The sequence below is a fragment of the Arachis ipaensis genome, chromosome B04, assembly GCF_000816755.2.
Source record: "Arachis ipaensis cultivar K30076 chromosome B04, Araip1.1, whole genome shotgun sequence".
Classification (NCBI taxonomy): Eukaryota; Viridiplantae; Streptophyta; class Magnoliopsida; order Fabales; family Fabaceae; genus Arachis; species Arachis ipaensis.
The window spans coordinates 23,191,376-23,210,782 of record NC_029788.2 but is presented as its reverse complement, the minus strand read 5'-3'; the positions used below and the strand labels follow the sequence as shown (position 1 = coordinate 23,210,782).

Genomic DNA, 19,407 nt, shown 5'->3' with positions numbered 1-19,407 from the left:
TCTTTCAGGTTCTGGATCTGCTTCAACAAGAATATTCTTGTCCTTGCTCCTGCTCATATGACAAAGAAGAAGGCACAGAAAAATAATAATAATAGATATCCCCTTTTTTTTTCTTTTTTTTTTTGTATTTCAGATTAGTAATGCAATTACTAAGAGAGGTGTAATTCATCAATAGATTAGAGTGATTAAAAGTTTAATTATATTGTATGGACACAAGATTAATTAATTAAAATTAAAGCGTAGTAAAAGAAAAAGAGTCACAATACGTAATTTTATTTTTCTTGCTAATATATGAAGATACGTGAAAAAAAAATTAAAACATCACTATTTAATTAAAAAAATTGTTAATCTTGGTTATTTTTCTATCACATGACATTTATTATTTTATTTCAAATTTAGAGTTTCCTTAATCTAACATTGCGTTGAAAGAATGGCAAATAAAAAAAAAAAACGAGAACATTCCAAACATAATTACGGCTAATTTTTTTTTTAGTTTTCAAATATTTTATTTATTTAGAGTAATAACTAAATTTATTATAACTGTAGTACAATTATCTTTAAACTATTAGTATTATTAGTATTATTAGTATATTTTTAACCCTACCGACATATTATAAATAGAATTTAATGTTGATGCACTAGCGTTTTACACAGTTGTGCAAAATTCATTTGTTCTTTTGGATGACTATTCATGTGGTCAATGTGAAATATATCTATTTTTATTAATGTGTCATTACGTAATTGGATGCACGTGTAAAATTATTTTACACTATCAATACATCAAAATTAAATTCTTATAAATATTTGTAGTTCATATTTTAAGTTAATTTTATAAGTACACCATTTCAAAAGTCAAAGACAATTCTTTTTAATAGCTTTGTAAATGCTAATAGTTTTTATATTTAATTTATTTTGCAATACGATAAAATTCATTGTTCAATCGAGAATTATTTGACAAAAATATTTGAGAATGAATTGGTAGAAAGGAAGGTTTATGTCTTCTCAAATTTTGAAATTGAAAAATCAAGCAGAATATATCTTTTAACTGTACACATGTACAAAATATCTTTTAAAAAAGAGTCACGTATAATACATCCGGTCGATGATCGTAAAATTTCGGATAATCATTTTGATTTGCTTGCCCATGCTGATCTATTGAAACAAACAAATGAACAATTCTACTTATTTAGTACGTAGTTAATTTATATTAACCCACACAAAATTATTTTCCTTTTAATTTTAAGTTTTGCCAAAAAATTGTATAATACCATTATTTTATCGATAACAAAAATTTTAACAGTTTATTTATGATATTTAAAATTGTATTGTGACTTTTTTTAAAGGTATATCCTTTTATTAATATACTATTGTTAGTTTTATCATTTAACATAAAATAAATTAGTAAATTCTCTTTATTTTATACACGTACAAAGTTATAATTCCTTATGTTATTCACTCATTTGTTCTTAATTTGGTACTTTTAATTCAATTTTTTTTTTGTTTAATTAAATGTTATTGGACTCTTGATTGACAACGAAAAACTTATATCATGGTCAAAAATAGAGAAAAATGACCAGTACATTATGATTGATCTTAGCTTCATGATTTGCAGTATGTAAAATTTTAATATTATTCTAATATGAATATTTCTTTTGGTAATAATTATGTATTGTGGTGCAATTTTTTTTTTCTTTATGTATTACTATTTACTTCTCTTAATTCTCGCTTTCACTCATAAATGAGAAAAAAATAAGATGCACACTATGAGATCAATTAACAATCTAATTATTTGATCATTTATGTGATCACCAAACAACCAAATGTATTCTCTAATTTATAAAATTTAACAAAGACATTGGTAAGCATATTGATTTCGCATTTATTTATATATTTTATTTATTTATGTTATATTTGTAATTATATTTATCTATTTTTATCAATATATTTTTTTTTGAAAAAATATCGTTAGTGTTAGCACATGGTGTATTAAATAAATTAAATGATAGAAACACGTAACTATTTTCTTTTTCAGTCAAGATTAAGTAAAATACTAATCATCATCATCAGTTTTAATCTTCTCCATTTTCTCTTCCCTCGTCACCGAATCATACAAGAAAAAGAAAAGAAAGGACCGAGAGAGAGCAACCAAGAAACTTCCATGGAACCGTGACTTTTAACTCCAATTTTCTTATGATCCGTAACTCCAATAAAAAATCTAATCCGGTAAAAATGTTCGTATTCTCATCCTCTACACGTTGGCGTTATTTTTGTCCGGTAAAAATTGATGGTGACGTAGCTCCTCTTTTCTTTGAGTTCAGTGCTTGCAAGTACTTGCAGAGGTCATGTTCGGCATACTTCAGCTGGAGAATCAGCGCCTGCAAGAAGTAGAAACTTGCAGAGGTTATACCGCTGGAATGCCTTATCTGACTTGCGAGTCGGATTGCGTCAGGTGCGGGTCGAAACCGACAAATGAGCTCATTACCTGCGATAGGACTAGACATGCATCATCATTGTTTGCACATTTGCATTTGATTGTGTTTACTTATCTTATCTCTATGTGATTGTGCTATTTATCTTGTTGCTATTTGTTTGTGTGCTGATCTGTTTCCTATGCTATTAGTTTGTGTATTGAGGTGACTGAGAACTGAGGTTGTAATTGAGATTTATCTTAAGTTCGGGAATTTAAAGAAGATAATTAATTATATAAAGTAATAGTAAAAAGTAATTTCAAAAGGTTTGATAAAAATATAGCTTTATTTAGTAAAATTAATTATTTGTATTTTATTTCATTACTCTACGGCATTCCCATTCCTACTGAGAACGCGTGGTTTGTTCTCACCCCAAAATATTTCCCCCTTTCAGTGACACAGGTTCGAAGATTCAGTTTGAAGTCGCGGGCGAATATTAGCCTTATTTGAGTTAAATTTATGTGTTGAGTTGCTTTCATAGAATTCCCTCGCCCTTATTGTTTAAGATTTTATTCTATATAGAGGGATAGGAGTTGTAACTGAGTTTTATTTGAATTCTGTTGTATGATATTTATTATTATTAATAACTATGTGATTAGTATTGCTTGAGGATCTTTGATATATGATTTTAATTAGTAAAAGCAAACTTTTCAGGCATTTTCTTAAAAATTGAAACGCGATATCGAACTAAAGGCTTAATATTAAATAGTAAACAAGAAAAGTAGATTAGTAATACCTTATCTTTAGTACGATCATGACGTGCTAAGAGTTAGGGTGTTACATTATGGTATCAGAGCAGTTCGTTCCCGTTAGAGCCTTAGGAATGGACTGACTATGCTTCACTGCATTTTCTGAGTGTCTGTCATGCGATAGGACTTGTCCTAATAACAAGAGTTAGATTTTATATGCATGACTGTCTATTGATTAATGGTGTTAGTCGACCGTTGCATTTCTCATGGTATTAGGTCTGGCCAACTTAATACTAATGATTCATGTATATGGAAACACTAATGGATTATCATAGACGAGATAGAAGTAATAGGTAACGTGAATCGTTAGTTTTGGGAACGTTAGGAATTAATTTCTTGATGCTACTCAGTTACGTATCTATTCTTTCATGGTTTGCCTTGAGGTTCTAGTTCGAGATTTCTTTCTTGAAGAAGAGTTAACTGCTTATTCTCCAACCCTGTTTTCTTGTTCATATGTTATTTTCATTTGATCTTAACTTCATATGTTTACTTGAATTTCCTGAGATATCTGCTTTTCTTAAGATGCGGTTTGGTTCTTTTACTTCATGTCTTGCATCTTATGTATATCTCATTCCGATTGAATTTGGTTCTTTTGAAGTTCTTGTTTCGAACCTTACATTTTGAATTATTCCCTGTTTGATAGCATTCTTAAACATTCTCTTGAATTCCTGTGAATCCTGTCCATAAATTTTGTCCTTCTCTTCCTAAGTTTGATTTCCTTTTAGGTAACTCAAGCTTGTTTTAGAGTAACATGCAATTCCTTGGATATCTGCCTTGTGCTGTTTAAACTCTTTTTTTTTTTTTGGCTCATGTATTCTCTGATGTAACTTTGGACTTGCATCAAAGAGAAACATAGAAATCTTTGTAAATATTGTCCTTGTTGCTTGTCCTTTCTCTGAGGTCTTGTATCCTTTTGAGTGGCTCGAGACTTGTTTTGGTGACACGTGCGAACATTAGATATAGCAAGAGATATGTTAGGTCTTTAAGATACGTTGTGCGGATACGGGAGGTGGAGTTTGTAAGTGTGCGACGTCACAGGATGTTGAGGAGCTTGATTCTTACGAAGGAGTTTAGTTGAAGTTAGACTTGTGCCTGTTAGTGGGTTGCGGAATGTTTAATGAGGTTGAGAACCCATGGAGAATCTGTTTAATACGGTATGATTGGGAATGGTGAAGTTATGCCATGTTGAAGTTTAGGCAGCTGAAGCTCTAAAGTTGGTATGAGTTCAGTGTGCAAACGATATACTTGTCATTCTAATACCAGCCTGCCTTGTAACCTTTTTGCATCGAGCCTATCTTGTATCTTTTGCTTTGCGCCAGACTTCTTCCCTATATTTTTAAGCCAAACGAATATCTTGGATTTGAAAACTGTATAAGTATATATATATGTTGAGACCTTAAAACTTCTTCCTTATATGTTACATCTTATATATGTCAGGCATGCAAGCATATATATGTATGGTAATGACATATGTATATATGTATATCCATCTTCTTATGACACCTAACCTACCTTATAAAAGCTAATCATTATCATCAGTTTTAATCTTCTCCATTTTCTCTTCCCTCATCACCGAATCATACAAGAAAAAGAAAAGAAAGGATCGAGAGAGAGAGCAACCAAGAAACTTCCATGGAACCGTGACTTTTAACTCCAATTTTCTTATGATCCGTAACTCCAATAAAAAATCTAATCCGGTAAAAATGTTCGTATTCTCCTCCTCTACACGTTGGCGTTATTTTTGTCCGGTAGAAATTGATGGTGACGTAGCTCCTCTTTTCTTTGAGTTCAGCCAATTGGAGTTCTAGGAGACGCAGGCGATTTCTGACACTTTTCTTTTCAGCAGCTCGATTAGAAAGTTTCTCCGGAGCTTTTGTTATTTTGGTTCCGTATGGAGGTAGGGGGTTTTATTTTGAAATTAACTGTTTTAATTTACGAATGCCATTAATGTTTAGTGAGTAACTGCAAATAATTTATAAATGTCTCGTTTGATTAATTGATGAAAATTGATGAAATTGAGATTGTTGGTGATTGTGAATATAATTGAATGTGACGAAATTGGTTGAATTGTGGCTGTGATTATGACTGGTTTTGTTGTGAGTGATTAACTGGTGAGATTGGTCTTGGTTTGATTTGTTGGTATTGAATTGAGTTATTGGAAACGATTGAAAAAGAGTTGAGAATGGTTCGGTTGGGACCCGGAACGGGTGATGAAGTCTAATTTTAAAGGAAGATGCTGTCCAATTTTTGTAAAAATATACGAAAAGTCATTGTTATTTTAAAAAATCTCTTAATTTTATTAAAATAAAAGTGGCTAGCTTTAAAGAAAACGTTCTAATTATTGAAAACTATTTGATTTCGATTTATTACAGAAAATTTTATTTTTAGCTTGATTTATTAAGAAATTATAAGGTTTTACAATTCAGTTTTTTTTAGAATAGATTTTGTTTCAAGTTATTATTTGAGTTCGGTTTGTTAAGAGAAAGAAGGAAAGAGGAAAGAGAACACGATACCTGTGATTATGAAATGAATAAAAGGTCACGAGAGGGTGATGGAAAGTAACTAGTTAGGGTGCTAATGTGAAAATGTTAAGCCGTGGGCTTTATGTGTGAATGATTGTGCGGGGATGCCCGTGTGTATGGAATGGCTTCTAGGAGAAAGTGGCACATGCTTCAGCTGGAGAATCAGCGCCTGCAAGTACTTGCAGAGGTCATGTTCGGCATACTTCAATTGGAGAATCAGCGCCTGCAAGAAGTAGAAACTTGCAGAGGTTATGCCGCTGGAATGCTTTATCTGACTTGCGAGTCGGATTGCGTCGGGTGCAGGTCGAAACCGACAAATGAGCTCATTACCTGCGATAGGACTAAACATGCATCATCATTGTTTGCACATTTGCATTTGATTGTGTTTACTTATCTTGTCTCTATGTGATTGTGCTATTTATCTTGTTGCTATTTGTTTGTGTGCTGATCTGTTTCCTATGCTATTAGTTTGTGTATTGAGGTGACTGAGAACTGAGGTTGTAATTGAGATTTATCTTAAGTTCGGGAATTTAAAGAAGATAATTAATTATATAAAGTAATAGTAAAAAGTAATTTCAAAAGGTTTGATAAAAATATAGCTTTATTTAGTAAAATTAATTATTTGTATTTTATTTCATTACTCTACGGCATTCCCATTCCTACTGAGAACGCGTGGTTTGTTCTCACCCCAAAATATTTTCCCCTTTCAGTGACACAGGTTCAAAGATTCAGTTTGAAGTCGCGGGCGAATATTAGCCTTATTTGAGTTAAATTTATGTGTTGAGTTGCTTTCATAGAATTCCCTCGCCCTTATTATTTAAGATTTTATTCTATATAGAGGGATAGGAGTTGTAACTGAGTTTTATTTGAATTCTGTTGTATGATATTTATTATTATTAATAACTATGTGATTAGTATTGCTTGAGGATCTTTGATATATGATTTTAATTAGTAAAAGCAAACTTTTCAGGCATTTTCTTAAAAATTGAAACGCGATATCGAACTAAAGGCTTAATATTAAATAGTAAATAAGAAAAGTAGATTAGTAATACCTTATTTTTAGTACGATCATGACGTGCTAAGAGTTAGGGTGTTACATAACTATTTTCTTTTTTAGTCAAGATTCAGTAAAATATTGTAATTTAGACTTGCAATATCAATATATTGATAGTAAAGTGGAAAAAAATGTAATATCATATCGACGAAATTTTTTTAAATCATAATTATAATTTATGATTGAAATCATAATTTAAATATTTTAAACGGGATAATTTCATTTAGAGAATTCTTAATTCAAACATAATTCTTATATACTTAATACCTACTTTCTTCTTAATACATTTAATACCATATTTTAAAAAAAAATGAATAATGCACATTATATTACTTATTTATTAATTAAATTATTACAATTCAAATTAATTTTAATAAAATAATTTAAAATTATAATTTCAATTTTATCACGTGCATGGCACGAGTTATTACATTTGTTAGATGTTAATTTTCAGTTACCAAGACAACTGAAGCTTGCATGAAATTCTTGGGCCATTTATTTCTTTGTTTAATTTATGATGGGTTTTGAGAGACTTGGGCTCCTTTGGTTTCCTTTCTTTATTCAGCCACTTGATTTAATTAGTTTTGCCCAAAGATAAATGTTTCATATTCAAAAATGGGCTTGATTGAAATTTGGCCCACTATTGAAAATAGGTTGTTTTCCTGCACACTTGAATAAAAATCATCAAACAACCAATTGAAAATTATTAAATAAAATTCTTAATAATTTAAATAATTTCTTACTTTATATTTTAATAATGTTTGATCATCATTTAATTAAATATAAGTTTTTCAAACTCAACAATCTCTCTCTTGATGACAAACATTATTAAAACTGATTCAACCAAATATTTAAGGAAGCAAAATCTGTATACAAACTCAAAAGAGTTCCAGAAGATAAAATTTTCAAAAAAATAGAACCTTTAAAACAGAGCCAGATTTTCAAAAAAATTTAGCAAACACTTTAATAAACTTCCACGATCTAGTCAGCACAAATGCACTTGAGCAAATAAGTTTATCAATAATCAAGGCTCAAGTTAATCTATTAACTTAAAGTGCTCAAAATAAAGATTAAAACAGAACAAAAATAGAGCATAAAATATGAAACAGAATGCATCAAATTAGGGTAGCCAATTGTTGAAACAAAATAATTTTAATTTAGCCCTTTTTCTTCCTTTTTGTTGTTTGTTTTTCTCCCTCTTTTGTCATCAAAGAGGGACACCTGCAAATAAAAGAGACTAGAAAAATGCATTTCATAATAATTAAAGCATAAACAGTATCAAAGTTAAGTATTGAGTACAGTCATCCAAAAAAAAAAAAAAAGGTTCAACTGAAAAAAATTGAAAGATAGCAAAATAAATAGAAGAGTTGGATTCAGATTCAAGAATGTCTTCTTCTCCTTCAGAATTGGCCATGTCCTTATCAACAGATTCCAAATGTTTAAGAAGCAAATTCACTCGTTCATGAGATTTAGTCCAAGCTTTCTCATTTTCAAACGCATGCTTTCTAACGTCTTTGTAAGATTTTACCATAAGATTGGACATCTTGGAGAATTATGTGACGACATCCTTTACCATTTCTGAGAACCGATGTTTATCAGAGGTTTCAGCAGACAGGAGACTTTCATCTTCACTTTCAGAAAACACAGATGCCTTTGAACCTTTGGCCCTTTTTTCTTTAGCAGATTCGGGTACACCTCCACACTTGATCATAGAAATCCTATTCTCCACAGACTCATTACTGAGATCAATATTAAAGTACTCAAACACACAAGTCAAAAACATGCCATAAGACAGAATACATTTTTTGTCACTTCGAACACAATCCCACATGTGCCTAATCATGAGATATGCAAATGAAATAGGAGCAGAATTCAAAAGAGCATATAGCACAAGTGTGTCACAAACAGTTACCCTTTGATAGAACCACTTTGTGGCATGATTATGTGGGTAATGATTCGGTGTAGTAGAGCCCTAATAGGTCCGAGGGCTTTGTGGGTGAGTGTGGTACCATCCAAAGAAGAAACATTTTTACACACACGAGCCAGGGTGTCTTGAAGGGAAATACCAACATGGTGATCCCATTTTCCTTACATGAAGGCCCTAGCCCCCTCATCCTCATATCCTAGGGCAGCACTGATGGGTTCATGACTCAGAGTAAGATGAGTATTTTTAATATAAGAATAGAGTTCACCCTCATGAAAAATCAGGTTTGCATAAAACTCACATACCAAGTTAGGATAAACCGGTTTTCTGATTTTGAAAATGGGTGTCCATTTTAAATCATGAAATTTTGTTTTAAAATCAATTCTTTTTTCAGCAAGTGCTTCTAAATCAACAACAAAAGAGGCAAATAATTTTCGATTTACCAAGACTTGAGAATGAAACTCATATGCTGCACAGGAGATGAAACGATGAGGGTCATAGTGAGAATGACTTTTACCAAACTTATTCTTGAAGTCTAGGGAGTCAAGATTCGGGGGTTCTTTGGTGTTGTGAAGAGTAGAGCGCCTTAAACGCTGAGAGGGGGCAGAGCAACCCGAGGGATGAGGGGTGGAGCGCCGTGGTGGTGGAGAGTGATGTGGAGGAGGAGATGGAGAGTCATCATCTTCGTGCATTGTCTCGTTTCCCTTTGAACCTTTCTTTTGAGATGAGGCCGCTTCCTTTCTTGGAGTTGAACCCTTTGGATATATAACTTTACGCGCTATAGACTTAGAGGAATGTGAAGAGGGTGAAGAAGATGAGTGTGAGTGTATGTGAATGTGAGTATGAGATTGAGGCTGTTTGGAGGATGGAGGATTTTTGGGAGGGATTGATGTTCGGTTACTCCTTCTTGTGGGAAGTTTCTTTCTCATCTTGAAAGAAAAGAAATAAAAACAGAGAATATGAAGGAAGTGGCGAAGAGTAAGGAAAGTGGAGAGAGAGGTTATGAGTAAATGACCACCATTAATGCATAGGGAAACTTTCTCCTTTAAAAACAAAAGCCTTTAATGAAAACGGTTTTCAAAATTAATTTAAAATTAAAAACATGACAACCGAAAAGACTCTCCATGAAAAGTAGTCAGAAGTTATGACGTAAGAAGGTATGATTTGACAAAGCCTTTTTTAAAAAATATGATGTGAAACCCCCTTTTATTTTTAATTTTATTTTTTTTAACAATATGATACCAAAACAATAAAGAGCCCATATCATGGAATAGGTCCAGAGGTGGTTGAAATGGCTCAGGTCCAAAGTACCAGATTTCTTGTCTTCCTTTTTATGAAATATTTATCACTTGCTCAGATTTGTCTCCCTGCTGCCTACGAGACAAAAACACACAGAGGCATGAAATACAACATTTATTCAACAGAACTTAAGTCTATCATCCCTAAACTATTTCTCAATGAACAAAATCTGTCTTCACACAGTGGTTTAGTGAAAATGTCAGCAAGTTGCTCTTCGGATTTTACAAATTGGATATCAATAGTACTCTTTTGCACATGTTCCCTAATAAAATGATATCGTACTTCAATGTGCTTGGTTCTAGAGTGCAGTACAAGATTTTTTGAAATGTTTATTGCACTCATATTGTCACAAAACAAAGGTATACTTTTGATTTTCAATTTGTAATCTTCCAATTAAGTTTTAAGCCATAAGAGTTGAGAGCAACAAGCAGCCGCGGATATTTATTCGGCTTCAGCCGTGGATAGTGCAACAGTGGCTTGTTTCTTGCTTGACCACATGTTGAGGGAACTTCTAAGGAAGCAGCACATTTCGGAAGTGCTTCTTCTATCCACTCGGTCTCCCACATAATCTGCGTCACAAAACCCTACTACACAAAACTCATTAGACTTTGGATACCACAAGCCAAGATCACATGTGCCTTTAATGTATTGAATGATTCTCTTAACGAACGAAAGATGGGATTCTTTTGGGTGAGATTGAAATCTAGAACACTCACCTACACTTTGAACAATATCCGGCCTAGAGGATGTAAGATACACAAGTGATCCTATCATTCCTCTATACCTTGTTTCATCCACATCTTTGCCTTTTTCATCATTCTCAAGTTTAGTGTTTGGATTTATTGGGGTTTCCATTGGTTTGGAATTTTCTAAACCAAATTTCTTGATTAACTCTTTGGCATATTTTTCTTGGTGAATAAAGATACCACTAGGAGTTTGTTTGATTAGAAGACCAAGAAAGAAAGTTAATTCTCCCATCAAACTCATTTCAAACTCACTAGTCATTAGTTTTCCAAACTCTTCACATAAGGATTCATTGGCCGATTCAAACACAATGTCATCCACATAAACTTGGACAAGTAAGATATCATCATTAGATTCTTTTATAAACAAAGTAGTATCGGTAGTACCCCTTTGAAAATTATTTTCCAACAAGAAGGCACTAAGCCTTTCATACCAAGCTCTAGGTGCTTGCCTAAGGCCATAAAAAGCCTTTGATAGTTTAAAAACATGATTTGAAAAATCTTTGTTTTCAAAACCGGGGGGGTTGAGCCACAAATACTTTCCTATCTATAAAACCATTAAGAAAGGCATATTTGACATCCATTTGAAATATTTTAAAATCTTTATGGGCAGCATAGGCAATAAGCAACCGAATTGCTTCCATTCTTGCTACCGGAGAAAATGACTCATCAAAGTCAATGCCTTCCTCTTGATCGTAATCTTGGGCCACTAATCTAGCCTTATTACGAACAACACAACCATCCTCACCCAATTTGTTTTTGAATATCTACTTAGTACCGGTTACCTTCTTACCATTGGTGTACGGTACAAGTGTCCAAACCTTGTTTTTCTCAAATTGGGACAGCTCATCTTCCATGGCTTTCACCCATGAGGGGTCTTCTAGAGCTTGCTTTACATTGAGAGGTTCCATTTGGGACAAGAAGGCAACGTTGCTTGCATCCGCTTGCTTCTTTCTTGAGGATCTTGTGGTTATGCCTTGTGAAGGATCACCAATGATGAATTCATGAGGGTAATCCTTCAAAAATTTTCATTCATGAGACTTTTGAGAGGAGATTTTGCCTTGACAAGTTTCAGTTGAGCTCTCTGTTCTGGATTCTCTGACTTGGTCAGGAGACAAAATGAAAATGTCTCCACCGTTCTGAGGAGAAGTTTCTGGACTAACAATTTCAGCATCTGGGACAGATTTGGAATTTGTTTGATCTTGATGAGGTCTTGCTTCAGTTTCACTTCCTGCATCATCATCATCTAAGATAGCACTAGGTATAGAGTTAGTATCACAAAAAGATACATGCATGGACTCCTCAATAGTTCTATGTTCTTTAAGGTAAACTCTATATGTATGCTTTGCTAGTGGTTGAGTACCCTACAAACATTCATTCATATGATTTTAGATCAAATTTACTAAGATTTTCTTTATTGTTAAGTACAAAATATTTGCATCCAAAAACATGAAAGTACTTGACATTAGGAGGAGTTCCTTTCCAAAGCTCATATGGGATTTTCTTCAAGCCTTTTCTTATGATTGTTCTATTTAGGATATAACAAGCTGTATTTACAGCTTTGTCCCACAGAAATTTTGGAACATCATTTTCACAAAGCATTGTCCTTGTCATTTCTTGAAGGCTTCTATTCCTTCTTTCAACAACCCCATTTTGTTGAGGTGTTCTCGGGCATGAGAAGTTATGAGCAATTCCAAAATCATCACAAAAGTTTTCAAAATTTTGATTTTCAAATTCTTTTTCGTGATCACTTCTAATGTGGGCAATTTGTAAATCCTTTTCGTTTTGAGTCTTTTTTCAAAGTGAAGAAAAGGCATGAAAAGCATCATTTTTATGAGCCAAGAAAAGAACCCAACCATATCTTGAATAGTCATCAACCACTACCAAACCATAGTGTTTACCTCCCAAACTTTGAGTTCTAGTGGGACCAAAAAGATTAATATGCAACATCTCTAATGGTCTTTTAGTAGAAATTCCATTTTTGGTTTTAAAAGAAGATTTTACTTGTTTGCCTAATTGACAAGCTTCACAAGTAATATCTTTATCAAATTTGATATTTGGAATTCCTCTAACCAAATTTTTCTTGACAAGCTTAGAAATTTGATACATGCTTATATGTCCTAATTTCTTATACCAAAGCCATTTTTCAGATTCAATAGAGGTAAAACATGTTACATTTTGATCTTTTAAATCCTCTAGAGTAAGTCCATACACATTGTTGCATCTTTTTGCCTCAAACAAAATATCACCTGATTTTTCACAAACAACTAAGCAATCCAATCTTCTAAAAATAACTAAGTATCCAAGATCACAAAGTTGGCTAATGCTTAGAAGATTATGCTTCAAACCATCAACAATCAAGACATCATTTATAAAAGAATAAAAATTCTTACCCACTTTACCTATAGCCACAATTTTTCCTTTTCCATTGTCACCAGAAGTAACAAATCCTCCATCATATTCATCAAGCTTGATGAAGAATGTTGACTTTCCGGTCATATGCCTAGAGCATCCACTATCCATATACCACATGTTGTCTTTTCTCTTGGATGCTAGGCAAACCTATAAAAAGCTTAAGTGACCTTAGGTATCCAAATCTTTTTGGATCCTTTTATGTCAAACCATCTTATTTGTCCCAAGCCATTATAGTTTCCAACAATCTTATAAATTTTATCTCCAACCATTCTTTCACTTATGAAACATTGAATAGGAAAGTGACCATCCCGATTGCATAATCTACAAAACCTTTTAGGTTACTTTTCTTTTTCAGGTTGGTTGGATTTTGAAATATAATGTCATCCGAAGTGGAAGCCATATTAGCTAATGGGAAATTTTCAAAAATAGTTTTTGAATTTTTATGAAAATCCAACCCAGCTTTTTCAAGAGGTTTTTGACTGGCCAAAAGATTATTTAAATTTTCTGAACATGAAACAAATTTAGTCAGATCTTCTTTCAATCTTTTTACCTCTTTATGCAACCTTTCATTTTCCTCAAAATAATTTAGATTTGCAATCACAGAATGATGGTATTAACTACTCTTAATTTTAGTCTTTAGCTGCTTATTTTCTTCAACAAGATCAACAGCAGTTTCGACTTTCCTTAATTTATCTTTGAGAAAATCATTTTCTGCTTTTAGAATGGTAACTTGAGATTCAAGATCACAGTTTTCATTTAAGAAGCATCTGATTTTTTCATTTAGTCTCAGATTCATCTTCATCTTTAGAGTCATTTTCCAAGTCTTTCCAAGACGCCATGAGTCCCTTCTTCTTTTCTCTTTTCGGCTTGTCTTCTTTCTTCAGCTTTGGGCAGTCAAACTTGTAATGCCCAGCTTCTTTACAGTTGTGGCAAATGACATTGCTTAAGTCCCTCTTAGGTTTTCTTGAACTGCCTCCTTTGTTTCGTTCCTTTTACTTCATTATTCTCCTGAATTTCTTAGCAAACAAAACAAAATCATCGTTAGATAAATCATCGCTAAATTCATCATCCAAAGATTCAGTGACGAATTTGAGAGCAACTCTTTTCTTTTTGGTATCTTTTTTCAAATAAGTTTTCACTCAGATCATCATAGGTCATTTCATCAATGCCACTACTCTGAGCTATTACTATCGCCTTGATTTCCCACTCTTTAGCGAGACATCTCAATATTTTCCTCACAAGCACAGATTCTGAATGTCTGATTCCCATAGCATCCAAGCCAGTGATGATAATGTTGAATTTTTTAAATATTTCATGATTCGTTTGTCCTTCCTTCATTGAGAATATTTCGTATTTCCTGTTTAGCATGTCTATTCTGGATCTTTTGACTTGGGTTGTGCCTTCATGAGTAACTTGGAACTTGTCCCATATTTCCTTTGCTGTTGTGCATCTTGATACCCGTCGGTATTCTTCGAAGCTAACAGCACAGTTGAGCAAGTTGACAGCTTTGGCATTGAGCTCTATTTTCTTTCTGTCATCTTCATTCCAATCAGCCTCAACTTTGGGAACAACCACACCATCAGCTCCTGTTGTGGTTGGAAATTGTGGACCTTCTAGGATTATCTTCCAAAGCCTGTAATCTACTGACTGAACAAAAATTTTCATTCTTTCTTTCCAGTATCTGTAGTTCTTTCCATTGAAGAATGTGGGTCTATTGCTTGATTGCCCTTCTATCAGAGTAAAGGCCACCAGATTTGAACCACAGTTGATCTCCATCAGGATCTTTTCTCCAAGCTGCAAAGCTTGATCTCTTTAAGACCAAGCTCAGATACCAATTGATAGTAATCACTGGCTAAGAGAAGAGGAGGTTGGATCTTAACCCCTTTTTGCTGAATATTGATTTCTGCCTTTTAAAGAAACTTCAGAAGATATTTCAATTTTTGTCTCGTGCCGAGTTAAGAGACACTTTTGTTTTGACTCGTGCCGAGTTGAGAGACACTTTTGTTTTTGTCTCCTAATAACCAGAAACTGAGAAAGGAGTAGGGAAGAAGAAATAATATCAGATATATCCTGGTTCAGCTACTAGGTGCAATGTAGCCTACATCCAGTCTCCATCACAATAATGATGGAATTTCACTATGTTTTCACAACATTACAAGCACCAAATTTTTCCTAGGAACTACCCATTCCTATCTGGAACAAATCCAGATTCTACACCCAATCTGAATTTGACTAGGACTCAAAACCTAGCTTTCAACTGCAAAGTGCTAACCCAACTTGCAAGGGAATCTCCACAGGATCATGAAACACAACAGAAAGATGTACAAAGAAACTCCGAGACATCTATGACTTTTTCTCTAATTTTGATCACTGTCTTTTTTCTCTCACTGGCTTTTTCTTACAAACCTCACCATGTTTACCTTTTTCACCATGAGACTCAGACAGACAAAACTAAGAAAAAGAAAACAAAATGAACATCATTGAAGGAGAAGAACTCAGGAAGCTCGGGTAGCTATGAGAACTCTGTGCTTTCACTTACTCTCCTTGATCTCAACCCTTGGCCATTCACCGTTAATATAGAAGGGGAAGCTTCCATAGTTGAAACCCTAACCCAGCAATCTCCCCTCCTATCTTGAGTAGCAGCAGCTTTGAACAGAGAGAGATGAGAGAACCGAGGCTGATGCATGCAAGCTTACCTCATCTTTCTCAACCCTTTTCTTCAAGCTTCTTCCATCTTGGCCATTGATCTTGACTTTGGCCCCAAGAATGGATTCTAATCGTTGATGGGCTTCTGACCCAGGAGTGCTTGATGCGTGAGCATCTTTTCTATCTTTTCCTAGTGAATTTACATTTGAATTGCTAAGTTTTATCAAGATTTAATGTATTTTAGCCACTATGAATGATACTTTGAGTTGTGTGTAATTCTGTGTATTTTAGGTAGCGTTTTGGACAAATTTGACAGAATTATCGTGAAGAAACGAAGCCACAGCAGAATAAGGATTTGAAGCCAAACTTGAGAAACCTCGAGTTTGGCGCCAAGGATGAAGAGTGGAGAGAATTGCTTGCTTCCAGGTTGAAGCCAAACTTGAGAAACCTCAAGTTTGGTGCTAACCTAGAAAGATCAAGGAATGCATTCAGCCTCTTCCACGCCAAACTTGAGAAAGCTCAAGTTTGGCACCACTCAAGGGCTCCAAAGGGAAGTTTCACGCAAGACTCCACGCCAAACTTGAGATTGGCGTTGGCAAAGAAGTCCCAAGAGAAAGCAATGCTGCCACCTCCATGCCAAACTTGAAGAACTTCAAGTTTGGCGCCACAACAAGAAAGCTTAAGGGATGCTACGCACAACCTCCATGCCAAACTTGGATCCTTCCAAGTTTGGCACCACACCCAACAATTCCAAGGAAGAACCCTCTGCCTAGTTCATGCCAAACTTGGATTCTTCCAAGTTTGGCGCCACCCTTAATGAAGCCAATGGTCCCCACTTGTCCCAGGATGCACTACACATGAAGGCTTTGCAAATTTTGATTAAATTTTATTTTATTTATAATTAGGAAAAGATATTATTTAGTTTTAGGAAATATATTTTTACATTAATTAGGATTAGATATAAAAGAAAAAAGAAGCAGCCCTTCGGGCTATTCTTTTCTCTTCTACCTCATTCCGTAATTTACAGTTTTTCTGAATCCTAGTTTTCTCTCTGAACCATGAGCAACTAAACCTCCATTGTTAAGGTTAGGAGCTCTATCTATTGTATGGATTGATAATATTATTTTTCTATTTTAATTCATGTACTGATTTTTATTTCAAGAATTATTTTCATTCTTTATCTTATGAATCTGGGTGGAACGAAAGTATGACCCTTGTTCTAATTGGGTTCTTGTATAACTTGGAAAAGCTCTTTACTTGAACAACAGCTTGAAAACAATTTCTCCTAAACTTCTAATTATCTGGACTTAACGGGATACGTGACATATAATCTTCTTATATTTGGGTAATTAGGGTTTCTGTGGCACATAAACTAGAATTGAACTTCACCCTCTAATTGGAATTAAGTGACCAAGGAATTGGCAGTTGATGAAGGTTAGAGGAGACTAAAAAGGTCTAAGGAATTAGGGTTTAGTCATATATAGTTTGCCATGAACAGAATCTTACATGATTAAAATAGTTAGTAAGAAAAGTGAATCAGGAAGATAGATAGCTCTGAAGCCTTAACTATTTCTCCATATATTATTCACATCAATTTACTGCTTGTTTTCTGATTCTCTAAATTACTGTTTGATGCATTTGAACTCTCAACACTATTTTCTGTTTGTCTAACAAAGTACATCACTTAACTATTGTTGCTTAGTCCATCAATCGTCGTGGGATTGACACTCACTCACCTGAGGTATTACTTGGTACGACTCAGTGCACTTGCCGGTTAGTTTGTGGGTTATAAATTCCGCACCAGTGCTTCAGGTTTTCCATTTTTGCTTCTTCCTACTTGAGACTTCAGAAGCTATCTTCTTTCTTTGATGAACAAAAATGGAAATGAACTTTTATCAAGTTAGATCTTCTTCCTAACAGAGGCAGATTTGCTTCTACTTTTGGCAACGAAAGTCTTGAAGCTTTTCTTCAAATCATTCCTTCAATGGCAAATATCTTTCTTGGCTATTCTCTGTGACTTTACTTTTTCTTCCATCTTCTTCTTTGATGGATTGAAGTGACCGAAAGCAAAGAGAGAGAGGAGAGAGAAAAAGAAACTTTCGAAGGAAGCATTCAAAGCAAATTAAACTCAATTGAATTCTCACTTCCATTTTCCAAGACAAAAAATAACGTGTGAGACTTTTGGCTTCTTGAGGAAGCTTCCTTTTGATTAAATCAAATTAGATTTTAATTTCCAGTTACCAAGGCAACCGAAGCTTGCATGAAATCCTTGAGCCATTTGTTTCTTTCTTCAATTTATGATGGGCTTTGAGGGACTTGGGCTCCTTTGATTTTTTTTCTTTGTTCATCCACTTGATTTAATTAGTTTTGCTCAAGACTGAATGTTTCATATTCAAAAATGGACTTGATTGAAATTTGGCCCACTATTAAAATTAGGTTGTTTTCCTGTACACTTGAACAAAAATCATCAAACAACCTATTGAAAATTATTAAATAAAATTCTTAATAATTTAAATAATTTCCTCCTTTACATTTTTAATAATGTTTGATCATTATTTAATTAAATATAAATTTTCCAAACTCAACACAAGGTATTCCGCTTTCCTATTTATGTTTTCTGATCTATGATGATTATTTAGTTGCACCATTTGGCAAGAAATCCCTATTGAACATTTCTATCTTGTGAACAATAATTATATTGTAATGTAAAGCATATACATACATACATATATACATACATATATACAAAGAAAGGGTATAGCGATAGAAGAAATCGACTCCAAACCTTGTGAAGAAATAAATTTTAGTTTTATCCTTCAATAATATCAATTTTTTATTGTATATAGTATTCAATTATTTTTTAATTACATCTAAGTAAATTACACTTAATCACACTACTTTCATTCTAAATAATTTTTTTATATTTTTATATTAACTTATAACTTTAAGTGTAAAATTATAAAAAAACAATAAAAAATTGATATTATTGAAGGATAAAACTAAAATTTATTTCTTTGTATCGTTTTAGTCCCTAATGTTTTCTTCCTATTTAAGTCCCTAACGATTCAAAATCGTTTCAATTTTGTCCTGCCATCAATTCTGTTAACGGATCCCTAACGGCAGGATAACATTGAGTCAATTTTGAATCGTTAAGGACTTAAATAAGACGATTGAAACGTTAGGGACAATTTTGAGACTTACCCCAAACGTTGGAGATAAAAACAATACTTTACTCTATTATATATTATTATTAATTAGATAGATACACCTATGCATATATTTGGGACTCAAATGATCCCAGCATATCTATTTTTTTGCATGGTTTGTCTCTGTGTCTTGCAGTTGCTTCCCCAACTCAGGCACCATTTGCAAGTATAGATTCTAATTGGGATAAGTATTGTTTTGGTCCCTAAGGTTGAGCGTAAAAATCAAAACCGTCCCTCATCTAATTTTCGATTTAGAATCGTCCTTAACATTTTTTTCGTATTAAAATCGTCCTTTTTATTTTTTTGGACAAAAATACCCTCACAACTACCAACATAATTACTTCCTCCACCACCACCACCACCACCACCAACACCAACACC

At 33.5% G+C, this 19,407-nt stretch overlaps 2 long non-coding RNA genes across 3 annotated transcripts; both read left to right on the top strand.

The window, feature by feature from the left end:
* LOC110270579 lies at positions 2,095-3,083 on the top strand. 2 transcript variants are annotated; one of them, XR_002360219.1, is made up of 3 exons: positions 2,095-2,231; positions 2,319-2,449; positions 2,863-3,083. It is a non-coding gene; the product is annotated as an uncharacterized LOC110270579 (long non-coding RNA). The 2 variants fall into 2 exon arrangements; XR_002360218.1 differs by having other exon boundaries at positions 2,095-2,449.
* On the top strand, positions 4,787-6,670 carry LOC110270578. Its single transcript, XR_002360217.1, has 2 exons — positions 4,787-5,114; positions 6,450-6,670. It is a non-coding gene; the product is annotated as an uncharacterized LOC110270578 (long non-coding RNA).